The 19,092-nt window shown below is 39.8% G+C and overlaps 1 protein-coding gene across 2 annotated transcripts in view; it reads right to left on the bottom strand.

Moving 5' to 3' along the window:
- Positions 1 to 19,092, bottom strand: part of RSPO2 (R-spondin 2) — a 102,527-nt gene that overhangs the window by 46,444 nt on the left and 36,991 nt on the right. The window lies entirely within an intron of this gene.

The following is a 19,092-nucleotide window of genomic DNA, read 5'->3' on the forward strand; positions in this document are numbered from 1 at the left end:
CACAGTATAAAGTCAGATAAAAATGAAATGCTGCATTCTATGAAGCTGGGGACATAAGCACACAACAGCAACAAAATATAAGAACTTCAGCACCCTGATAATATGCACATGGAATGATATGCCCATGGAAATTGAGCAACATCACTAATGCAATTTCTGATTTGTGAAGCAAGCAATATTCAGAGTACAGAAGCCTCTGCAGAGCAGGTACAGCACTAGTGTGTGCTGCCCCCTGGCTCTCAGGGTCCTAGAACAGCTGTCTTCTTACAGACTCTTCTTGACCTGAGTATCAAGACAAATTTTTCAAAAAAAGAGAAGCAGTTTTAAGAGCCTTCTTCTCTGGGCTGAAAACCATATGCCATTACTAAAGGAGCACAATTAGTGCAGGTTACCATTTTAGGTCACCAGCTGCTGTGCATTCAAGTCTATGTTCTGATTTTGTTGGATTATTTTCTTTTTTTCTTTTAAATTGCTTGGCTGATAACTGCAACACAAACTTCAGCCACAACACTCTTTGTTCTTACGAGCTTTTATTGTCCTGCCTTTCTGCAGAGTTGCAGAACACTCTTTGTCCCCATGGGCTGTCAAGTCCTTCTCAGGTGCTGGGTCAGCACAGTAGGTCAGCAGAGGGAGGATGACTAAAGACATTCCTGAAACCAGCACAACTTCACAGTTCTGTTTTAAATATTAAATTGGCTACAGGACTTCACAGAATTTTGCCAGTTCAAACCTGTTTTACCAAAAGCAAAAGAAAAATATGCAACAAAGGGAAGCGTCTTTAGGGTCTCAAGAGGTTTTTAATAGAGGCCACCCAGGGAGCAGTTCACCAAGAAGGCCAATGTTTAATTGTTATATTTTTAAATATTTAAAATTATTCACACCCTTATGTAGTGATCTGGTACTTATACCTCGTATGGCTGGACAATTGAGGTTGTTCAACTGATGACTTCACCGGCAGAGTCATGAAAAAAACAAGGAAAACCCACCACCCTCTGGAACCAGTAGCTGATAAGCTTTATTCTCACCTTCACACATCTGCACACCACATTCCAATTCTCTCTCTGCTCCCATCCCCCACACAGGACTCACTAAATTCAGCATGACACCATTCAGCTCCGGTCTTGTACAAATAATCCTAGTGGGTGGCAGGCAGGACAAGAAGTGAAGCAATCTGGTGTGAAACAGCTCTGTCAGTGGGACACTTTCTGAGTGTTGGAATCCCCTGGTACCAGTCTCACTAGGTGAGATCCTCTTGAAGGGAAAAGAATCCTTACTCTTTATGGGATATGTATCATTCTTCAGCACTCTGTTAACCATTTTGTAATGAGAAACCCTAACAGACCAACTGCCTTACACTCCTAAAACAGTTCCCACCTCCTGTTGCCTAAAGGACTTGAGATATAACTTTTCCTACACTTCATCTTGTAACTATTTTCATTCCCAATCCACTTCTTCAAAGACATACAAGACAAACAAACAAATTATGAACTAGGCATGGATGCATCCCTCCTCTCACTGTGGGCAGGGATTGTCTTACTGTAACCACATCAAAAAATTTGTGACCATGTACACAAAAGCAATTGTTGCTTAACACATAGTGGGCAATCCTGTAGAATTCTGACTTCTCTTTTAGTCTCCTTGGATGTCATTCTCAGTAAATCTTTACCTCCAGTTTATTCAAGGTTCTTCATAGAAACTTGTGTTATAACAAGAGAGTTAAAAGGAATAAAGCAAAAACAAGGATGCAAGATTCCTGAACTTACTCACTACTCACAGTGTTTTTTGGAGTTCAAAACAGCTGATATAATGTATATGATTTTGACTTAGGGCCAGGCCAATTGCTGAACAGTATGAATACAGCTAAAGGCTACCATATACATATACACACGTGTGTACATACATATACATGGACATATACGTGTATACATATGGATACAGATAAATGTTATACATATGGATATAGCTAAAGGGAGCAAAACCACAGGCCTGCCGGCAACAGACAGGGAAAAACTGTCTCAAAGGGAGAAAAATATCTTTCTACGGGAGTTAACAGGGCTCACTGAATGAGCTTTGAAGATATTTGAAGGGAGAAAAGGATAAAACAAGGCTCACTGAAGTCTAAGAGCAGTATACCAGGGCCTGAGAGACAGGGTACTAGCAGGGTCTGTCAGTCTGCTGTCTCAGTGAAGGTAGGGGTGGTCTGGTTCTCTAGAGTTTAGTGATGGTGAGGATAGGGTTGAGAGGGTTTGAGTAAGAATTGGGGGAAAGTCAACAAGGTAGGTATCACAATGGGAGTTTGCAACAGACCCCAAACCAGGAGAAAGAGGCAGATAAAACATTCTCTAAGCAGCTGGGAGAACTCTAACAATCACTCACCCTTGTTTTCATAGGGAGCTTCAACTTACCCAATGTCTGTTTGAAACACAGCACAGCAAAGAGGAAAGAGCCTAGGACATTTCTGGAACATGGGGGCACATAACTTCCTGACAAGGCTGATGAGGAAGCAAGCTAGGGAGGGTAACTGCTGGTCCTGTTGTTTGGGAATGGAGAAAAACTTGTGGAGGATGTGATGGTTGGAGGTCACTGTGCCCATCCTGGGCATAGTGATCACCAAACAGTAAGTTTTTGGTTCTTGGTGAAGTAAGGAAAGGGGTCGCCAAAACCTCTACCTTGGGGCAACAGAGTCCAAGAAGGCTAGAAAGCCTTCAAGAAGGAAATCCTAAAGACACAGAAGCATGCAGGTGTCACATGCCGAAAGATGATCCAGGGGGAAACAAGATTAGCTGAACAGAGAGTTTCGGTGGGAACTTGGGAAAAAAAAGCAGAGTTTATAACTTTTAGAAGAAGGGGCAGACAATTCAGGAGGACTCCAAGGATATCATGAGGTTATGTAGAGAAAAAATTACAAGGGCCAAAGCCAAATAAGAACTGCATCTGCTACTTCCATAAGCAGTAATACTTCTATAAATGCATTAGCAGCAGCAGTAGAGCTAAGGAAAATCTCCATTCCTTATTGAATGTGGAGGCAAACACAGTGACAAAGGAAAAGGAAAAGGTTGAGGTATATAATGTCTTTTTTATTCAGTCTGTAACAGTAATAAGACCAGTCTTTTTCTGGTACCCAGCCCCCTGAGCTGAATGACAGGGACAGAGAGCAGAATAAAGCCTTCATAATCCATGGGGAATGGTCAGCAATACCACTTAGACCCATCCAAATTTATGTGGATGAAATCCACACAAGGATACTGGGGGAGCTGGTGGAGGACCATTTACTGGTCAGCCAGGGAGGTCCCAGCTGACTGGAGATTGGCCAATGTGACACCCATCTAGAAGATGAGTCAGAGAAAGGATAAGGGAACTACAGGCCCATCAGTCTGACGTCAGAGCTAGGGAAGGTCATGGAGCAAATCATCTTAAGTGCCATCATGCAGTACACACAAGACAAGCATGTTATCAGATCCAGCCAGCATGATATGAAAGGCAGGTCCTGCCTGACTGACCTCACCTTCCTCTGTGACAAGATGATCAACATTATAGATGAAGGAAAGGCTGAAGGATGAAGGATGAAAGACGAAGGATGTTTCTTCATGGTCTTTAGTAAAGCCTTAGACACCATTTCCTACAGCATTGTCCTGGGGAAACTGGCTGCTCATGGCTGGGATGGCTGTACTCTTCATTCAGTAAAAAGCCAGGCTGGATGACCAGGCTTAGAGAGTGGTGGTCAACAGAGCTGGCAACTGGTCACTCGGCTCTCCAGGGCTGAGCACTGGGGCCAGTCCTGTTTAATGTCTTTATCAATGATCTGGACAAGGGGATGGAGGGTGCCTTCTGTCAGCTTGCAGATGACATGAGTTGGGCAGGAGTGTTGATCTGCTAGAGAGTAGGAAGGCTCTGCAGAAGGATCTGTGGACCATGGATAAGAGCACAAATTTCAGTGAGATCAAGTGCTGAGTCCTGCACTTGGGTCACAGGTGCAACCCCATGCAATGCTAAAGGCTGGGGAAAGAGTGGCTGGAAAGCTGCCCAGTTGATGAACATGAGCCAGCATTGTGCCCAGGTGGCCAAGAAGGCCAATGGCATCCTGGCCTGTGTCAGGAATAGTGTGCCCAGCAAGACCAGGGCAGTGATTGTACCTCAGTACTGGGCACTGGTGAGGCCACATCTCAAAACCAGTGCTGAGTTTTAGGCTCCTTATTACAAGAAAGACACTGAGGAGCTGGAGCATGTCCAGAGAAGGGCTATGTTGCTGGGGAAGGGTCTGGAGCACAAGTTCTATGAGGAGCTGCTGAGGGAGCTGGGGTTGTTTAGCCTGGAGAAAAGGAGGGTCAGGGAGCACATAATTCTCTAGAAATACCTGAAAGAAAGGTCTGGCAAGGTGGAGTTCAGTCTTTTCTCCCAAGTAACAAGCAACAGGATGAGAGAAAATGGCCTCAAGTTGTGCCAGGGAGGTTTAGATTGGATATTAGGAAAATATTTTTCCATGGAAAGGTTTGTCAAGCCTTGGAAAGAGCTCCCCAGGGAAGTGGTTGAATCACCATCCCTGGAGTTATTAAAAAAAATGTGTAGATGTGGTGATTAGGGACATGGTTTAGTGGTAGACTTGGCAGTGCTGGGTTAATGGCTTTATTCAATGATCTTAAAGGTCTTTTCCAACTTAAACAATTCTATGATCTTTTGGAGCAAGAATTAAGCTCTGGAGCAGATACACATCAGGGCTCCATGTAGGTTTCTTTGCCATCTTCTCTCATGGATCTTCTCACTTATTTGCCACAAAATGTGTCTGAGTTTGACTCTACTGTCCAAATTTCCTTTATTACGGCCACATGTTACCCTTCCCAAGCACCCTTTCTGTGCTTGTGGTAAGATGGCTTTATGGATAACCCTTTCTTTCTTCAGGCAAATTTAATTATGCTGACTCCTCTTGGCTTCAGCTCCACAGAAAAGGAGCTAAGAGCATAAAATGATCTTCCATTATCCTATGCTATTATTTGTTCAGGAAATGGATGGCACATCTTTCACAGCTTAAGGTCAACTCAAGATATAATAAAGACTTCAGTAATATATTAATTCTGTAAATTGTATAGGTTTCTCAAATTGTGACATCTGGACCCTCCTCCTTCTTCATCTCTTGAGCCACCTTAAAAAATTATTTTTTTATTTCTATAGCTGTATGTTTTTATCTTCTTATAGAAATACTCTGAGATTCAAAACTTGTAAACTGCTCTGAAATGCTCAGATATATTGTATTTATTGTTACTTAAATGAACAATTATTTAATTCACATATTGAATTTGGACAGTGTTCAAAATCATCACTTAATTAATGGTCACATATTGATGAATTTCCCTGTTGGTTTCCTAGCTTTTCTCTTTCTTTTGCACATTATGAAATTAAAAAGCACTGAAGAATTATAATGGTAAGGGGAAGATAATATGATTTGTATGTTACATTACAAAGAGCAAACTTTGTGAAAGAATCTGAAAACTTCCCACTGTGCTGCTTAGGCATTAGACTGAATAATTTCCAGGTAATTTGCATATAGTAAATTACTGTAAAGTGTGTACCACTGAATCAATCTTCTTCCACATTGTTGTTGCTTGTTTTTTTTTTCAGAGCTTCATGGGAAGGTCTGAATTCTGCAACCTTTCCATTATTTCAATTTCTCCCAGAGCCAGGGAAAATTGTGATATGATCTACTAACAAATTACTTAGACAATGAACATACACATTCACAAATCACATACCATAGCACTGGTTTTGGGGTCACATAAGGATTCCATCTTGAAGATACCCACTTAAGTGTGCCTCTTTTGGCCCTATATACATAGGCCATAATTAAATCCTATGAAATCCTCCTTGCCTCAAATTCTTCCCTTCCCATTTCAGGTTCTTAACACAGCAAATTGGATGCATTGTTGTCACATACAGCTTTTCCAGCACACATATAATTGCTGTTTGAAGAGGAAGCAAACGCCTCCGCCTTTAACAGAAACATCTATACACTTCCTTTTTAATTTTTTCATAACTTCTTTTTTACCCTCTATATTTGTTTGCAATAAAAAATAAAAAGCTTATAAAAATATGGTCTATCACATTCCAGATTACTGACTGTATCACATGCAATGTAAAACATTATGCTACTCATCCTTATTTCAACCCTGCCAGGAACACCCTCCTCATCTCTGTGTGCCAGGCAGGCAGGTCTCCTCCAGCCAAATCCCTCATGGAGACTTGCTCCTTCCACACAGCCCACAAATGTTAACCAGTGTCAGAGTGCTGCTGTCATCACATCACAAAACTGAAAATGCACACATGCTGTAAGTTAGCACCATCCTCTGGCTCTCAAAGCACATGATTGCCTTGGCTCTCTGTTAAGACTGTAAGCTCCCTGCAGCAGGAGTAACGTTTTGTACAGCCACGTAAGTATGTACACAGGTGTGAACACTGCATGTAAACACAAGCACACACCTTAATACAGGTAATGCATTTTCTATTCCTTCTGCTTCTACAACTATAGTCCAGAGCACCTCCATAGTTAAAGAAAAAACATTTACAGACTTGATTCCCCATGTAGTGCCTTTATTTTAAATCTGGTATTAAATTTGCCAAGTTTCAAAATGTTACTTGAGAACACAGACTAGTACCCAAACACTGAATGAAACACTTCTGAACCCTAAGGGTGTTCAAAGCTTCATGGTTTGGATCCATATCAAGTAAAATCAAATATCAGCTAATTACTTTAACTCTTGTCTCGATCAAATGTATTTAAGCCACATTGCTGAAGCAGTTTTAAGTGAGTTGTTATGACTATTTGAAATCATAAGAGAATCAAAATGAGTCTAGCCTGTTTCCCACAAGAATATAAGTTGTTCTGTAAGCAAGAGAACTTAGAGCATTTGATTTTCTGTGATCTTACTGTCCTGCAGCCCATACTACAACTCCTAATTTGTGTCTTTCTTGTATACCCATTTGATGGCTGTCACAAAGCTTTTTGAACCTGGTGCTTCAGCTCACCACAAGAACCTGGTGGTTTTATGCTTCTGTAAAAACCAGGCTGAAATAGACAAATGAATCCAAAACCAGTTGGAGAAAGAGGAGATCTTGGCAGAGAAACAAGCACTAAAGTCATTCCCTAAAAAATATTTCTTTAGAGAGCCAGGCTAACATGCTCACTATGTCCCTAATATCACTTGCTAGCTGGTTGCTGTGTCTCTCTTTGGTAGTCTTTGGTCTTTTGATCTCTCTGAAGTCAGAAAGTGAGCTTGCTGATACAATGACCAGCTTAAAGACACTCTCACCCTAACTGGGACTGCAGCCACAGGAATGCTGGTAGCAGGATTTTAGTACAGGTCTAGCAAAAAATTCTCCAAGACACTTACCACTGTAAACACGAGATGTGCAGATAGGACTCAGAGGAGGTGAGGAACTAAAAGACCACTACAAGCTGCACTTATTGCAAAATAGTAGATTTCATAATCCTGAATTCAATTAATGCTTTGAAGACATCCCATACACATCTCAATAAAATAGATTTGTGCTTGGCTTATGTCTTCAGAGGTGCCAAGGAATTGAACAAAAAATACAACCTTATAGATAAACCAATACTACATGTTATACCAAGGCACTGAGACTGTAACACTGCAAGTCCACTACAGCTGAAAAACATCTGACTGGGTATGAACAAAAATTGGCCATTTTTCATTAGAACTTTGTAAAAGCAAAAGTAAGTTTTAGGCAGAAAACTTCAATTAAAAATGAAAAATAAAAAGGACTCGTTTGTTTCTAGTAATGATCTTTAAGAGAATTTAAAAATTCAAGGTCAAAGGAGATTTTTGTGAACAATAAGGCCAATGCCCTGTACAAAGAAGCCACAAAACTTTTGCTTTACTGAAACATATCATTTAAGAAACCACTCAATCTTAATTTTTAAATTGTTAGTGGTAAGGAAACCACCACAACCTTTGTTAAGATATCTTAGGGGCTAATCACTCACACTGTTGAAAATGTGCAGTGGAATTTTGAACTTCAAGGACCAGCCACTGGACCTTTTTTATATCTTTGCCTGCCAGTTTGTTAGCAGTTTTTCAACATTTTTTTTTTCCCAATGCAGATCCTCTGATCAGGTCAAGTCTAAGCTTTCTCATGGGTAAGATAAACAGAGCAAGATTCCAGAATGTCTCACCACAAGGCAAAGTATCCAGTCCTTTGATCAATCCCTAACAATTTTATCAGCAGGCTTATGGATACTCAAAAAAGCTCAGCATTGAAAAAGCAACAGTACCGATGCCAAGTAAAGAAGTGATATAATTTCTCTATTTTTCCTAGATTTTACTGTCCTGAAACATTCACGTGTTATGTAATTTTTATTTTTTTTTTACTATGAAGATACCATTTCCCAAGTACCATGTTGCTCTGGGTAGAATGCAGCCTTTTTTTTTTTGTTGTTATATAGGAGATCACCCAGTGCTCCTTCTCAGGCCACCAGGCCATCACCACTCAGAATCATTTTCTCTGAAGTTTTCCACAGCTGAGAAATCACATGTTCGTCACTCTTCCTCTGAAGACAGATTAACTGTAGAAAAGCATTTCACTTCAATGAGTTTGGTATAAATCTCATCAAATGCTGCTTGTGAGCAATTTTGCCTGGTTACTATTCCTTCACTTCCTTTGGAGGTCTTCATTATATTTTCAATATCACAATTTTATGCTTAAACTGTTCTCACTTATCAGCTCATTTCATTATCTCATTTTTGATATAGTGTCTTTCTGGTTATTCTAGTGTAAGCTTCCAAGAGACTTGTCTTCATTCCATCCATACTCAAAAGACAGTGGCAATTTATTCCACTTCCAAATCACAACATTTTACTGTTGCTACACATCTATCCAGCTGAATACTTACAGAATTTTCTGTATGGTTTTCCCCACCACCATGACATGGAGAATCACTATGAGGATCAGTTTGATATTATTCTCGTGCAGCACTCTGGCAAGTCTCAAGAAATCACCTACATATTGAGATATTTTGCAATATTTAGTGACTCTAGGCATTAGCACCATTGCATCCTGACTACCAAGCTCAGAAGTCTACTTTACCAATAAAATTACATGTTGGTTTCAGGATGCTTGGTTACTAAGATGTTTTGAGAACATTACTGATTTTCTTTCCAGCTGGGTTGAACTGCTACTAACAGAGGTATCTCAGCTGTCTTTCTTCATTTGAACATCTGGAGCTTTTAAAGGTATCTTTCATGGTTCATTTTCTGGATACCTATTGTTTTCTGGAAACATTTAACTCTTCTTGACCTCTTCTGTTCACTGTTCAGCCTACCAATCCTCACTTGCCTTAACTCTACTGAATGCTGCTTCCTTCTTCTACTTGGGATGTGAATTTTCCTCCACAATTTCTCTGTTTAGTTCCTAGATATTTCCTCTTCCCCTGAAAATGGAGCAGTCTGGTTGATCAGGCCTCTTGCACTTCCCCAGTGTTTCCCTGCTAATGGTACTTGTCTTTCCAGTACGGAAATCCAGAGCTGTCACCAGTTTACATTTTGTACATGGGAAGTTCATTCTGTCTACAGGATGGAAAAAAAAATACAGAACATCTGTTGCAAGTCACAAACACCACCCCATTCACTTGCCTTCCTAAAAACAACTACAGAAATAGACAGAGAGAGGAAAGTGTCATACTCCCTGTTGCAATGTCCTAGGAAATGTTAGCTTTTACTGATATTTTCTGTTTACAGATTCACCAGTTTTATTCTAGGTCTTCCTGTTACAACTGAGAGTAATTCAACATACACACTTGAAACACTGGTGATAAAAGGTCCAAGCATCACAACCACAGAGTATTAAAAAAAAAAAAATTAAAAAGCCCTGCTCCATTGTGTTCATGCAAACAGGACAGCTAAAGTGCCTGTCCAGAAAAAAAAAGAGCGACACAACAACCAACCAAATGATTGACAAATACCACTCATAGGTCACTTCTTTCAAACATTGTTCCCCACCAAGTACTCATTTTGGTATTTGAAAGTCTTACATGATGCACGTTTATGTGTATGTTGCCAATCCTATTTCTGAGTTTTAATTTGTGGGCCAATCCATTTCAGATACAGTAAGAAATTATATTACTCCAACAAATGAACCAGCCGCTTCTTTTAATCAGCTGAAGTTGCTGATTTTTGAAGTGGATGCTTCAGTTTTCATCACACTGAGAAGAGTCCTTCCAAAATTCATCTCCTTAGGAGTTGATAGATTGATGCCTTTTTAGAAACCCTATAGGTCTAACAGTACTGAAGCACAGACAATATCTGCCAATTGCGTACTATTTGCACAGCTCGGAGTAGTTTTGTCTGCTCCAAATCTCATGAGTCTTTTTCTTTTATGGCATCTTCAGTCTCCATAAAAATATTCATGATATAAGCTTTGCATAAACTTCCATTGGGTTTTAGGATACTTTATAAGCCCCAGATAATGTGATGAAATGTCAGTAGTTTCATGTATAGTAACCTCAAGAAATTCCAATCACAAAACCCAAGAGGACTTTTAACATCCAGTACTTTTGAAAGATAAGTTGTCTCCCAAATGCTGTTATTTAGATTTTACATTAATTACACTTCCTCCTTTTTCCATGTCTATAAAGTGAAATGTAGAAATCCTGCAAAACAGCTCCTTAAAGAGAAGCTGCAGTTCTTCCCCAAACCCCAGGAATTCAGACAGGGAGGAAGAGCAGCACATTCATTGACTTTGGCCACAGCACAGATTATTTATATCTGATGAAGACTGCACAAATCAAGTGATGGGACAGAGGCCAGACAGCCAGTCTGCTCTACCCCTCAGATCTACCCCAATGTTCAGCTCTCTCTGAAATGCCCTTCATGCAATGATGGGGCTCTTCTGCCTTAGTGGAAAAATGGCTGGGGGTAAAATAAGTGGAAACTGAGAAGTTACATTCACACCCTAACATAAATTGTAATGCTGTGGAAATTACAGGGCAAAATACAGCTGCTGCTCCCTGGCTGGAATGCTCCACAATGACTCCCCATACACATGATCTGCAACCAAGAGGGATGGAACAGAGCATGGAAAGGAGTGGAGACACCACAGCCAGCCTCTGTAGAAATCCTTGGAGGAAGGGGAACTCAGTACTTTGCAGCTGATAAACTACACAGAACCTGTCAGCCAAGGGAGATAGGAGAAGGTGTCCAGCTGCTGAGTCAGCAGGTGTGGTGAAATTGCTCTCCTCGGATGAACTCAGGTCATTGTACCCTAATTATAATGTTAATCTCCATCCAAAGTTGCCCGACTTCAAAATATGATCACTGCTCACTAAACGTGTGCTCTATATTTTTTTTACTGTATTTTTAAGAGCAAAGCAAGAAGATTTTACACCCCTCAGTAACAAAGGTATGTATGACTAGAGCCACTCAAGCTCCACCCAAACACAAAGAAGTAGTAAGTAAGTGAGAATGGGGAAATGCTAGGGAAGACTCCATCGTAATTGCTGGGAGCAGCCAACAGGCCGAACCTGTTTCCCCCCCCCAGGGACACCTTTTGGGTAAGAACCATGCCCTATGCACACTGTTATTGAGGATTAACAATATTACTTTGAACACATTTTTGCAGTCAGATACTATCACTGGCAATTCTTGAACCTTAATTTGTCACAATTTCATATTAATAAAGAGTGTTATTGTGTATACTGTTAGTGTTGACTCTTTCACAGGCACAAGCAGCCACTGGCAGCAGGTAACACACTCAAAGTGGGAAGACCCACTGAGGGGTCTCCTTCATTCTGTTGGTGTGTGTCCCTGGCTCAGTCAGTCAAACCACCCTCTGACCCAGGACTCCTCAGTGAAGGGCCCCCGTAATGGACACTGACAGACTGGCTGGGCACAAGGGGGTCAGCTTTCCTGGGACACTGAACAGACAAATGAAATGCTAAAGGTCAAGGAAATCTCCCCACACTACAGGTTGAGGAAATCGGCTCGTTTCATGGGACAGTGGGCCAGCAGGCTGGTTTCAGTGAAGGGACAGTGAAAGCTCCCTTCCATCAGGCCACCACGCAGTGACTCACCGGTCCCAGCTCTGCTGCAGACAATGTGCATCTTGCCAGGAGTGTGTCTACTGGAGAGCCTGGCTGCTCAGACAGAGAGCCTGCACAGAGCTGACCTTAAACCATCTGCAGCAGAAGTTGTGGGGTTTTAAAACCAATTGCTGGGTTCTCCCAAACAGGTTTTTGAAAAATCACATTCCTCAGCTGAGGCTTTATCTCTCTTTCACTTCCATCTAGTCTACTATGTCTTACCCACTTATGAGGCACAGGAGCTCCTTCTAGACTTTGTATGTGGGAAGAGATATGCAGGGAAGACAATACATGAAAACCACCATGTTCCCCAGCTTATTTCAAGTGAATGTTTTATTTGCCTTCCATCGAAAATAAATTTCATTGCGAAGCATGAGCAAATGCTCAAACCGAGGCCGATAGTTACATTGTTAATACAGAAAAATAGTCATGCTTCTTCTGAAAGCTAGAAGAAGTCTAGAAGCTGGACTTACTATACCTTGGACCAACTCATTATATATAGTGCTGCTGTGAAAGCTGCAAAGGGAAACAAACCTTAAAACAACAAACCCTCTTTTACTCTTTCCTCATAACACCATGCCAGTGGAGAGGCCTGGCCAGTGGAGTCCACAGGACAGTGTTTTTCCACCTCTCAGATGGTTAAAAGTCACTTGGACACCATTCCCAGACTTTTCCATTTCAGATTCCCATGCTGTAGTCTCTCAGGAATGCAGAGGCTGTCACAGTCTATTCCTTAATTACAAAACTGCACAGAAATGCATTTTTCCCGTATACATATTCTGTGCCTCTATCTGATAGCACATTCAACACAAATTTCATCCAGCATATTGCTGGTGCAAATCAACATCTGGGACACAAATCCTATTGAAACAAAGTCCCAGGCATTTAAAAAAAATCACTTTTTTCCAAGTCTTTTAATATCTAGAATATTTCAGCTAGCTGCTGTCAATAAGATTCATCTTAGCATGCAGGTGAATAAACAGAGATTTAATTTTTCCCCTTTGATGGTGGGTTTACTTTGTCTTCCATTGTAAGTTATAACTTTTCCAAGCACTGAAAACTGCAGGGATCCAATATAGAGGCATTCCAACAAAAACACAGTTCCAAATCCAGATCCACCCAAACCACAGAAGACAAAACATTATTGGCAGCACTGAAGCTATAGACGTGAAGATCCAGAACACTCCATTTAAAACACAAAGTACAATGACATACAAGAAGACTTTCTGCATGATGGGTGATATTTCACTTTACCTTTTCAAACTTTTACCAAAAAATTCCTAAAAAGGAACTTTTAAATTCCTGAAAAGGAATTTTCCTCTGTCTAAGGAACAGGAAAAAAAAAATCTAGTTAGAGAAGGAGTTTAAGCAAAGTCCTTCTTTTCACCTCCCGGAAGATGAAATAAAACATATTTTAAAAGTCATAGATACCAAATCTGGACTCATACAGAAATTCCAGCAGAAATAAACAGAAGCAAAGACTAAGTAGTTATTTGCAGTTATATTAGGTACCAGTAAACTAATGACCACACCTTAACTATTGATACTGTCACATTTTACTGTTCAACAGAACTAGCACATAAAGGAATGACAAAGGAAAAAAATGCTTTATTGTAATTGTAAATCTGTAACAGTGAAGAACTTGCCCTAGTTCTCCAGATTATACAGCAGTGAACATTCTAGGAATGAAGAAATTCAAGGTTTAGATAGCTGTGAATAGTCTGGAACATTTAATGTCCTTAGATATAAGTAAGCTAAGTAGGGAACTTTAAAATGCATGTAAGGTTATATTCACAGTATCAGAAGTTTTGCAGAAGGAAAGGAAGGTTGCACAGCTCTTTACATTGATCAAAGCTAGCTCAGACCTAAGCCTCAGTGAGGGCCTGTACAAGGAGATTTGCCAGATGTCCAAGCCTGATGGAGGGCACCAGGGTTTCAGACTAGGCATCATAGGTTGAGAATGAGGCTTTGACCACAAAAAAGGAAATTGCTCCCCAGAGTATTGTGGAAGACTAAGCTGGTAATTTCCTGGTCGATATGACTTGTCTGAAGAGAAACTGAGCTGGGTACTGTGTAGATGCAACACTGAATTTCCTCAGTATGGCAGCTGGCAAAGAGTAGATAATGATTATGTTTGCACTAGAAAACTGATAGCACTTTAGGTTCCATGTTATCTTCTTGGGCTGAATCCATTACAATTCAAATTGAATTTTTGTCAAAATTTTCCTGAAGCACTAGGCAGAGAGAAAATACTGTCTTACCCTTGCCCAAGAAGGAAATTCAAAGTAACATGGATGCTGTGGTTGCTCCAAGTTTGGGAGTTACTCAGTTTGGGTAAGTCCAGGTCTCCAAGTGGTATTGCAACAGTTTAACGAAGGCACAGCCATTTCAAGCCTCAAATAGATAAAGCCCAATTGACTTGGTCTGCCATCACACCTGACACTGCTTCGAGCAGGAGAGTGCTGAAGGAAGTCCAAAATCCTGCCAGAGAAGTCACTTCCACAGCACTCACCCTCTGAGCCTACAACCTGCATGTGAAGTATCAGATTGCACTTCTTGCCTGAAGGAGGCAGCTTGAGCTACATGATGTGAAACACACTTTGATGGAAGAGGAATAGATAACAAAGTACATGAGGATCTGCAAAGTTTTCTGGATGTCCAGGTCTATTCCTTTACACAGGCATTCCCATGGAGGAAGACAACAAGTATCAATGAATGAAATAGAAACAAAGTATTTTAGAAAGGTGTTGTAACTGCAAATAAGGTAACAAAAATGGTATCTTCACAGCTGGGAGTACCCTTTCCCACATAAAGTGAGTCTTAAGAGGCAAAAATTGCTTACCAGAGGAAAAGACCTATAAGTAGCAATGCAGCTCAGCTCAAATTACATGAAATTCAGGAAAGAGGAAGACAACATCCACTACTGCCCAATAACCTGCTAACAATTCCCCACAGAGACACCTCTTGAAAAGAGCGGAGACACATTAGTTTATAAATTACACATAATCTCATACTTTGGGGCCCAGCCAATAACCTTGAAAGGTTACCAACTTTAACATGCAACCAGAAGATACAGCTTCCCAAGAAAAAAGGAAAATTATTTTTCTTCCTCTGAATGATCAGAGACTGACCATAATGAGGGGGAAATAATATGCTAGATCAAAACTCATGTCTAATTCATATATATCTCCAATATACTCAGAGTCAAGCTACTTATCAGATTACATTCAGATTACATACAGAAAAGAGTTTTCTTCCATCAAATCAACTCAGAATTGCAGCATGCAGCATGGTTTACTAGATGGGACTATCTGGGCAATTTTCATTTTAATTAATTCTCGCTTTTCCAAGGACCAGAAGTGGTTTGTGGCTGCTTGGTCACTGCTGTAGTCTGTGACACATAGCCATGTAACCTTTGAATTGGAGTGCTTTGTGCCAGTTTGAATATTTAGTCTGCAAACTTCTGAGTAAAAGGTAATAATACTTGTCATTGTATTTTAGTAAAAGTCCTTCCTGGTCATAACAAAACAAATTACAATATGCTAAATAAATTGCTTTATTTTTGATTCCCTTTTATTACAAAGGCTGTACCTGGGAGAGGAAGAATGAACTAGCTCAGTGAGCCCTCAGTTTAAGATAAGACACACCTAAGTTCAAGCAATAATTTGGGCATAGATGTGTTATGACTTGGGTGAAAAACTGTAGCCTTTCTTACTCTTCCCTCTTTCTCAAAAGTGAAATAATAGAACTTCACTATTCCTGGATGGAAAGAGAGTCAGTGACTTAAAATAAGAAGTTACATGAGCTTATATTTTATTTTAAAAAGAAAGAGTGAAGAGTTCAATTTATTAAAAATGGAACAATTTCATTTCTGGAGTATTTCATAAAAGATAAATTAATCCTCCAAAGTTCTCCTATCAGTTCTCAAAATATTTCATTCTAGACACCACAAGACATAAAAATTACATAAGCCACTGAAATAAACAGCTATTAAAAATGCAGAAAAATTTTCCAATGAGGCACCAAAAACTTGGTAGCTAAATAGATATTCAAATAGGATTTTTCAAGATTGCTGTACATGAACAGACTCCAATCATTTCAACCAAGACAGTAGCAGTCAGAAATGCTCCAGTTGTAAGTCCCTGGTACAGTTTTCTGAAATATAAATGTTTGCAGGTAGTTTTCCAGAAAGAAAGGATTGTGTAGTACAGCCTTGGTGCAGCTATGGTCTTTAACTCAACCTGCTCATGATTACGACTCCATTACGAGACATTTTGACTCAAAGTAATTAACAGGAAGAAAGAAAAATTCTCTTCTCAGTGAAAGCAGATGATACGAGTTTTCTGTAAAGACAGGCAAAAACTCACTCTCAGGAAAGCCTGGGGAGAGCCCAAATAACAGCACCTGAGTAAAGAAAATCCTAGCCACACTGTTATTGAACAAGAGAAGCCTAAAAATTAATACTACTAAACATGCTCTCCTATTTATTTGTTTGAAGTCCCACATTAAGACCTTAAAAAGAAAAAAAAACATTCTTCATTCAAAAAACTATGTGTAATAAAAAAAGGTCTTCATGTGGGTACATCTGGGCTCTAAAACAAGAAGTCAAAATGACTGAGAACAAATTTACTTCATTGCATATGAAATGAAAGCTCATGTCCTGGGAAGGAGAGTGCGCTCAAATGACCCCTAATAAACCTGTTTTCTTTACAGTTATTTCATAGGAAGAAAGCAATATATTTAAATTCATTTCTCACTTTGTAGCTCAGAGTTAGTTGAGTTTTTAGTTTCTAAGACTTTTGGAGGGCATTTGTAATGTATAAAGCTGCAGCTGAGAATCATAAGAACATTTTCATCTCTACCACCAGAGATTTATTTTTAGGAAGTCATAACACATTTTTTGCCTCTGCAAAAACATCATTAAACACATTTGTATTCAAATGTCTATTTGAACACTTTACTTAAAATGAAACCTCAAGATACATAGTATTGGGGTTTTGTTTGCTTGCTTTTATTATTTTTCTGACATTGTGAAGCGTATAGAAAACAAGCTATCCTAACCTCGAGTGTATATTTTTTTAATGGAATAAATTATGCAGTTAGAATATTCTTCAAAGTACAGTTCCTCTCCAAAACATGACTGCTAAACCAACAAAGTGGTGTTCCACAGCTGAGTCTCAAGGACTTGCCAGAATAATTTGCTCAAGTTATGAGCATGTGTGTGCATCTATGTACATGTCCACATATACAGATGCATTTATACTCCCTGCCAAAACCAGCCCTACAAAACAACTAATTAAACAATGTCATAAAAAGGGCTTGTATTTCCCTCAAAGGTTTTGTACTCCCCATGCTTTCTTTCAAACTACATTAAAAAAACATGGTCTTCATAATTAAAATATGTAGGTAAAAGCAGAATATAGGTTGCAATTTTATTTCATTGTTCTTAAATATACAAGAATATTTTTGTCAAAATGCTGACTTTGCAAAGCCAACAAAACAAAAAAACACTTTTTAACACTCTGGAATTAGAATGACAGAGAATAAATGCAAGACAGTCCCATAGAATACCTTATCTTATAAAAGAATTTTTATATTTACAAGATTATATTATCTATTTTTTTATTTTAAAGTCATCATGCCTCAATATTGTGCTATTCACTGCTACCTAAACATTCATTTTCTGCAGATTACAATCATTAGGATACAGCATAACCCTAAACATGACAACTCCTAATTTTCATGTCCTCTTATGCCTAATAAGTAACACCACTATCACTTTATATTCAGGGACAAGGGACAAGACTCAATGGTCCAGCTCACTGAGATCAAGCACCTGGCATCTGCTCTACAAAGGGACAAGGATGGCAGCATCAAGCCCTGTCCAAGCAGCAGCTTCCAGTGCCTCCACTTGGAGCTGTGAGCTCCTGAGTCTGCACCTCTGCCTCCACATTGGGCAGCACAGGCCGCCAGCCATGAGAAGTTTGTGATTGCAGCCAACCCTTCACCGCCTCCAGCTACTACCTCCTTCCACCTCAGCAAGAGCATTGGCCCATGTGATTCTGACCCTGAATTTGGAGCAAACCAAAATCCAAGTTACTTTGGGGCTGTTTTCCTTTTGAAGAAACTTATCTTACATTTGCCTGAACAAAATATGAAACTGGTAAGTTTCATCTGATCATGATAAAAGATAAAGAAGCTGATTTAGAATTACCATGGCAAATGCAGGAGAGATACTCATGTGTGATTATCAGAGTGAAATATTTCATTGCAGCCAGAGGAGAAAACTGAAATCTTGAAAACAGCTTCCTCTCTGCAAGCTTTCTGTAGGGATTGTTTGATGAGGCAGTGCAGTCAGGTCAAACTAGGATTCTAGCCAAAACATATCAAATCTCCTGAAAAAAGGGAATGAAAGGGGAGAGGGATGAGGGATACACACACACACACACACAGAGAGACACACACACACACATATTAATATACATAAATAATGGCACCTTGCTATGCCCGTTCTCTCCTTCTCCACTCCCCATATATACATATCACCAGTCCCCATGGAGCTATTAAACTCAGCGTACAGCCCCTTAAAATTACTATAACCATCTGATTTTTATAACTTCCCACTCCAGGCTTTCATTAACCCCAGACTCACTTGATGCCAAGTCTTCCTTCCTGGAGCACCAAGGCTATGTGTGGAGTCCAGCTGGTGAGTCAGGGAGATGTTGTAAATTGGAAGAATGTGCTGGAGCTACTTAAAGTTGTGGTGAACCGAAGGAAAAGGACCAATTGCACAAAAGATTTAGGAAATGGATAGAAGGTGTTAAAATATCTATCAAGAACTTAATTTGTGAAATGACATCCAGAGCACAAGAAAACCTACCATTAAGACAAACCAAAATCATCCACCCAGACCTGATTCTGCACAGTGACCCATAAAAGCAGACCCTGAACAGTCACACCTATCATCATACATTTCCTGAGTTCTAGAAATGCAGCATCACCAGAAAACA

This window comes from Motacilla alba, chromosome 2, assembly GCF_015832195.1.
Source record: "Motacilla alba alba isolate MOTALB_02 chromosome 2, Motacilla_alba_V1.0_pri, whole genome shotgun sequence".
NCBI lineage: Eukaryota > Metazoa > Chordata > Aves > Passeriformes > Motacillidae > Motacilla > Motacilla alba.